The sequence below is a fragment of the Antennarius striatus genome, chromosome 2, assembly GCF_040054535.1.
Source record: "Antennarius striatus isolate MH-2024 chromosome 2, ASM4005453v1, whole genome shotgun sequence".
Taxonomy (NCBI): Eukaryota; Metazoa; Chordata; class Actinopteri; order Lophiiformes; family Antennariidae; genus Antennarius; species Antennarius striatus.
In genome coordinates this window covers 18,288,276-18,295,548 of record NC_090777.1, presented here as the reverse complement: position 1 = coordinate 18,295,548, position 7,273 = coordinate 18,288,276, and positions in this window count along the sequence as shown.

Sequence of the window (7,273 nt, the reverse complement as noted above, 5' to 3'; positions counted from 1 at the left end):
TACCAGGAAAAGGTGATTATTTTTCAAACATAAGTTAATGTAATATCTATCTCTATTCATGATTCCTTTCAGTTCCGGATGTTCAGATATATGTATGTTAACATCCTTTACTGTGTTTGCAGGGACAATGAGTTCTCAGGTTGTTTTTGTCCTTCTCTGCACTTGACAGCTCTAGATATAAAAGAGTTAAATCTGCTGGAACCTTGCCCTGCTGGCCAATTGAATGGCAAGCACAGTGATCCGAAACACCCTCTGCAGAAATAAAACAATATATAGAAATGTGCAATACAGGGATTTAATTTTCCCACCACCATCCATTTATATAATACATGAAATGAACCTCAAATTAATTTGCGCCGAGGCTCTAAAGTAACAATGTAATCTCAGTGTTATAGCACAGTTGCAAATGGATTTCTGTCTCTTGTAATTTTACAAGAAGCACTCTAGGGGTCACCTTAAAAGATGTCGCTATTTTTTAAAAGCCAAAACTATCCCGTGGCCTGTCAGCAAAGAGAATCTCTACAATGCAATCTGTTTTGTGCCATCGATTTGTCTGGTATTGCACCTTGTCACATGGTCTGCCTGTTAGGTTTGCTGGTATTGGCAGAGATGACTAATATTATACCCAGATGTCTGTAATAAAGTGGAGTATCTGCTTACTTGTGCGCATTCTAGTACTCAAAGCTTCCTGACCGGTGCAGAATGACTTGAACTTTGCTAAATGTTAAAAGAACAGCATTACATCACACAGCGGCTCAGGAATGATGGAGAAACGGGCTCAGCAGAATATGATGATCCTAACATTACCACCCTTTCAGTAAAGAGTCTGAAACTGATTTCTGAAAGAGTTTTGCTGGATTATAATGACCCCGATACTGAATTCATTTTTATATTTATTCTCTTTATAGGGTGTAAACTAGGTAAAGGTTGAAAAGCATATTCTAAGAGGTTAAACATTGACACCCATCTATTAATCTCTAATGAAGGACAAAAATGTTGTCTACTTTCATGTTTCAAAAGGGCACATCTGACACTTCTCAAGCTGCACCTGTCATGTACAGTAATCAGTCTCTTCAGAGCTCTCCCCCACAGCCATAATCTATTCCTCTTTAAACTTCAAATACATTCAGTGTTTCCAGAACTTTTCAAACGTCACATGAGCCCACCCAGATATCTCCTGCACCATAACTCAGTACCTAAATTTAGGTGATGTATTAAGACGCCTCCCATCCGGACCCCGATGATGACTTTTGCCTTTTTTTGGGAGCAAAGCATAGCATTTGGTGGAGGATGTCCTTATGTAGTGTTTAGTTTCATAACTACCACAAAAACCAGTGAAGGTCGCCCAGGACACACAGTGTGACATGATTTAAAGAGTGTTATTAACAAGCGCAGCCGTTGAGCACAATGCTGCCAGAAAATACAGTTGACCCACACACAGACAGACAAAAAACAGTCCTTTTATTGCTTTTAATGTAAGATTTAATTTTACTGTTAAATGTTATTGCTTGCATTGTAGACCTCATTAATGTCATGATAACAACACCATAAATGACACATTTAGATTTTCCTTTGTGAAGAAATGACTGGGTTTTTTTTTTTGTCCTTTGACCTAAACGACCTACAAGTCCTTTGATCAGATGGCTTGTTAATTTCCTCATTTCAGAGTTATATGGATTTTCCAGTTGCTGCTGCGTTCATAAACAGGCATTTCATACGACCCTGCCTCGCTCTTTGTGTGTCAGCGTTTTCTCTGAAGGAGGAATTTAGAGCTCAGAAAGTTTATAAATAAGCCTTCTATCAAGTTGCAGAACAGGTGTGACCCCCGTGTCCTAAAACTGAACACTTTCAGTCGCCACTGCAACAGGTCAAGATAGGAGGACACGCTGCTCCGATCGCCTGTTGGTGCAGAATGCTCACCTCTGCATCTTACAAGATATAAGGAAACATCTTCTTTTTTTTTTTTTTTACACGTTCTCTAAATGATCACAAATTGTTAAATGAAACCAGTTTAACAGAAGCAGCTGTAGTGAGGACAGTCATGCCAAGTTCTGTCCCTGTCAGGGGAGTTTGAGGTATTCAATGAAGCTTTCAAGGATAAACACCATATCAGGTAATATAGTGTGTACCAATAGCACTCAGCATGACAAACTAAAAAGAACGCAGCTAGTCCCTTTGGTGATTCAACAAAATGCAATAGGAGGAGGATTGAAGAGCTTTCCAGGGTTGTGAAGGACCAACACGTCACCTCCAAGTTGAGCAAGCACTTATTTACAGTTGCAACAGATCCCACTGTTGCTCAAGCTGTAAACAGGCAAGAGAAGTTACAATGGAATTCAGATTGCATTTGGGGAAGAATTACTAAAATAAAGCAGGCAATGTGACAATAACCCCCAGGGTGATTTACACGATGTACATGATGTACTTTATTAAAAAAAACCAAACAGCTACAGTTATCAGATTTTTTAAGAAAGTTGCAAAAATGTAACTTGAGTGCATGTGTGCCTGTTTGCATCAACGATAAACAAGAGAAAGCTGCTTATTTCTCTTTATTTCTTATAGAAAAAATTAAAACAAAAATAAACAATTCAACTGTAACATATTTTGTCGGACCTTTCTCAAGCTTGGGTTTGGGTATAAACAGAAAAACAGACTTTGGAAGGAGACCCCAGACCTCCAGGGAATAATTATGGTCAATCATAAGTTTACCACAGAGTGAGACAGAGCAACGACATCAGAGGTGATTGCTCAAATATGATCTAAAAAAAGACACTCAGTCATGTGTGACTGATGTGCTTTACTCTTTAAACCTCGAAAGGTTATCAGTCACAAGCTTAATAGTAATGCACCATATTAGTGTCAATGCTTTTTCATTGAAGTGTGATGCTCAGTAAGAGGAAACAGGTTGTGCTGTACATTCAGTACAGTAACAACTATAAAACCAGTTTTTCAGCATTTTTTCCTCTGAAACATCTCCAGGGAAGCAACACATGTTCACTTTCACAATATTTTAAAGTTATATTGAGTTTACAGAAACACTTAGCAGATGGTGGGTGTAAGAACAGTGGAGAAATTGGAGAAGATGTGTAATGGTGGGTAAAATGTGCTCCTTCATGTCACTGCCATGTCCTTAAATGTCCCACCCCGTCCCCTGTCAACCGAGAGCAGTTTCAGAATTAGGTGCAGGTGAGCCAAGAATGAAAGCAGGCTGGATTACTTTACATTATTTCAATCAATTATTCAAATGTCCCCACTGCTTTCATGATGGCTTGACGAGGCGAGTCCAATAATGATCCTTCCCTGTACGTACACGCTCGCCAACATACTCAGTCATTTACAAATTCTCAGCTAAGCTTGAAAATATTGGACGCACAGGCTCAAAAAGAAATGACAAAATGTCCGTTCTCAGCCTTTCAGACTGGGCCCAGCTGTTGACAATGTCTTTGTCAAGTAGACTCGATTGAGGTGAGCACCAGTGCATACTCTGTTAGTCAAACAACAGGAACAGGGTACCTTTTGTCCCAGACTGCGACTTTAAAGCGTGTCAAAAGCTAATAAATATTTTAGAATTAGGTGTGTGATAGGGGCAGGCCCACTCTATCAGGCGTCTGCTCTGTTTACTCTCCCAGGGAAACAGGTGTAGCCACATGAAGGAGAATTTCATTTCAAAAATAGCATTTAACATTTTACCCCTCCTGGAGGTCTTCTCTGAGAGAAATTCTCATGTAATCATACACCATGGTTACTGAAAACTTCTGAAGTTGATCCACTGAGACATATGGTGTCTTAGGGAGAGGAGGAGCCGCAGGGGCCTGTGGGACGAAAATAGGATGTTTCAGTGTTTGGTTTGTGAATATTTGCAGCATGAAATGACATGCTTTGCTATTTCATAATGCAGGTCTAACAAATAATACTTAGAAACATTTCCCATTACATTTAAAGACATAGCAGATAAGTATGAAGCATCTGCTGTATGAATACTTGGAAGCAGTGTGCAAAACGAGAAAAAACAATCAGAACTTTACAATGTCCTTTACTCAGGATCTTTGATTACAATATCATAACATCTTGGACATCCTCCTGCGGTGGCTTAGTGGAGAGCGAGCCTGTTTATTTTCATCATTAGGGGAGTGTGCTGTCTCCTGAACATCCAGGTCGAGCTCACACTCCCTCCGAGCCCTTGCATCTTATTTTTGAGTTTTTCCATTCGCGTCTTCAAATGCTGCCTGCAACATAATGAGAGATGTGGCAATTAATTTTCTTTTAATCAAGGTCGAAATGAAGTAAATTGGTGCAGCTTGGCGAGCCCTCATTTTCTATTTTTGCAGTGATGCAAAACAAATACGATAAAATTATGGCCCTCCTCACCTTTTGTAATTAGAAAGCATGAATGATCAGAGGGAGATGATATGTGCTATACATCCCTCCGACTGTGCATCTCCCCAGAGATCAGATTTCAGCTCTTTTGAAACAGATGACCATGTTTCCTTTCCAGTGTTGTCCTTATTTTTCTGTTCTTTCCCCTCTCTGCTGGAGTTACAGACAGCGAACGTGGCTCAACATGACATTGAATGCAATGCTGTTGTATACCTCTCAAATCTTATTAAAGACCACAGCTGTGAAAGACCTTGCTGACTCACACATTTCTATTAACTGTGTTTGTTTCAGTAGCCCATCAAACTGATTACAACATTATTAAAATTAGATTTTACCTGTGCATCTTATCATCACCATCTGCTCTGGTGACCGTTTTGATTTTAGTTCAGACATAAATTCAGATTCTGTCACGATTTTTCCGTCAACAACTCTTTCTTGTTGTCATTTCACACGGTGAACTTCGAGCATGGGATATCTTTTCATTGCTATTTTGGATTTTTAAAAAAATATCTGATTATGAGAATATACTTGCAACACTACGGTTTTCATTAGGGAGAGACACCTGAATGAACAATTGAGGTTGAATTTTTCTGCTATGTATACAAGAACACAACTTTAAAAGAAAATATCTGACCTCTTTCTTTGAGGTCATGAGAAACTCATGCTTACACCTGAAGTTTGACAAAAGCCTCATTCACCAGCTGAAGCGCTCCGGCTCTTGCCCTCTGCTGCTCATGTGCTGCGTACATCTGTCAGGCCAAGTGTGTCTCTGTGAGGCCTCAAACACAAGGTGTACACAGTGTTGAAATACACTGGAAAAATATATACAGAGGCTTGAATGCACATTAGCTCTAAGTCAGCACAGCGAGGTGGGTATGGCGACAGCTGTCAAATCTTTTCCTTGCCCCCACTCCCCCCTCAACAGCCACCATCACTTTTCAAAAATGCTCCATGTTTACCATACATAGGCAGCTGCCAACACTGTTAACTTCCATAAGACAGCCACCTGCTCAAGGACATTTGTACATGTCTTTATTTAATTAAGGTGAATGCCAGTTCATTGGTCCACTCATGCAATGTGACTGAAAATATGTCAACCTTGATAACACTCCTGCCAGTGGATGGGTTGGAGGCTGGTGGAGAGTGTGCGTTTTCGTCGCTAATTATAATGTTTGAAAAATGGTTGATGATCACAAGGCATGTAGTGAAAATCTGACAAAACTGTGATGAAAATGCTATAAATCATACCAATGTTTAACTCACCGATTTTAGTGTGAAACTGCATCTTGTTTTGATGGATCAAGTACATGTAAAAGGTGCTTTTGGACAAACAGTACTGCTTTGGGAATTTCCATTTGTGCAGATGAACAAACCCTGAAATCTCTGACAACTTTTTCTGTTTTTTAAAAAAATTTTTATTGTTTGTTCTTAAAAAAAATAAGTGCTTAGAATTAGATTGCTATCTTAAAACAATCTACAAAATCATAATGAAGAACACACTGTGGCAACTTTAAAGGCAACTCTGAAAGCTGAGGTTGAATTTGCATCAGATGTTTAGTGAGTCTTTCCCAAAGTCAAAGTCTGACATATTGGAAAATGTCCTTTCTGAAATCAAACGACAAGTGTGTCACACATAAGAGTATAAATGTCAGGCCAGGACATGTTTAGACCAGCTGCTGTGTGTAACCCCTTAAATTCCTTATAAAACCCCATTATCCGTTAAATCTCTTTTCCAAATTAGGAAAAAAAATAGAAGCATTATGGCTTTAGTCATGTGTCTGAGCTATTTCTTGGTCAACAGCTGCTGCACACAATGTCCAAAGAAATCCTGACTTCTTCTAGTGGAGTGGTTGTCCTGGTGACTTGCTTTCATGGTAACAAGACAAATCATACAAATAACACAATTTTTATGTTTTTTTTTTTTTTTTAACACAGAGTAAGTATAGTTTCCCCTCTCTAGACTTGTTGGTGCTAAAAAAGATACTGACCTTCTATTTTCACTGTAGGTATATTTCTAAAAAAAAATGAACCACTGTGTTCAAGGACATAGCAACAGAGCTAGTCACCCATATCATATGTGGGTCTTTATAATGTCAAGTGTACTTCTATTATATCCCTTCAGTATAAATACACTGCATGTTACAAACTTCTGGGGCAGTGAATCATAGTTCTTTCAGGATTCAATGAACCCTTTAGTTTAACCAAACTGTACATCTTTTCTAACCTTGGGCCGCCATGTGATTAGCTTTTAATGTTTTATAATTAGTAGCATCAATGGCAAGGGAGTCAGCAGGGCAGAGGTGGGGTGGGTACGCCCTTGAGAGCAGGCCTTATGAATCAACGGCCAGCGATAAATGGACTGGATCATTACTGAATCAAGTGATCTGCCGATTAATCTATTGATTTTCTAGTCTTTCTTACTTCTTTATTATTCTGTATCACAGTATTGCAACATCAGGAGGAACCCACTGATGGATGGGATGCTTGGATCTCTGCAGTGACGGTGGGGGGTTTGCTCCTGATTATAGTATGTACAGCACAACATATTCCAGGATATTGAGCATAAAATATACACAATGTCATACAGGTGCATAAGGTTAGCTTTTTAAAAATGTTATCTATCACTGAAAATCTTGACTATATAGAGGATTAATGTTTTTGAGTGAGCCAATATTTTAAGTAGCAGGACACTTGATGGATCATTTGCTGTTGGTCCTCATCACTATTGAATATAAAGTATGTACTGTAACAAATAGCCATGGATATGAAGTGATGGCTAAGAACTGTGAACAAGACCATTAATGCAAACAGTTTTTTTTAAAGTTCATTATTAAAGACTCACGAGTAGCTGTCGTTAAAGGACAATCATTCATGGAATGGTCAAAATACCATTTAG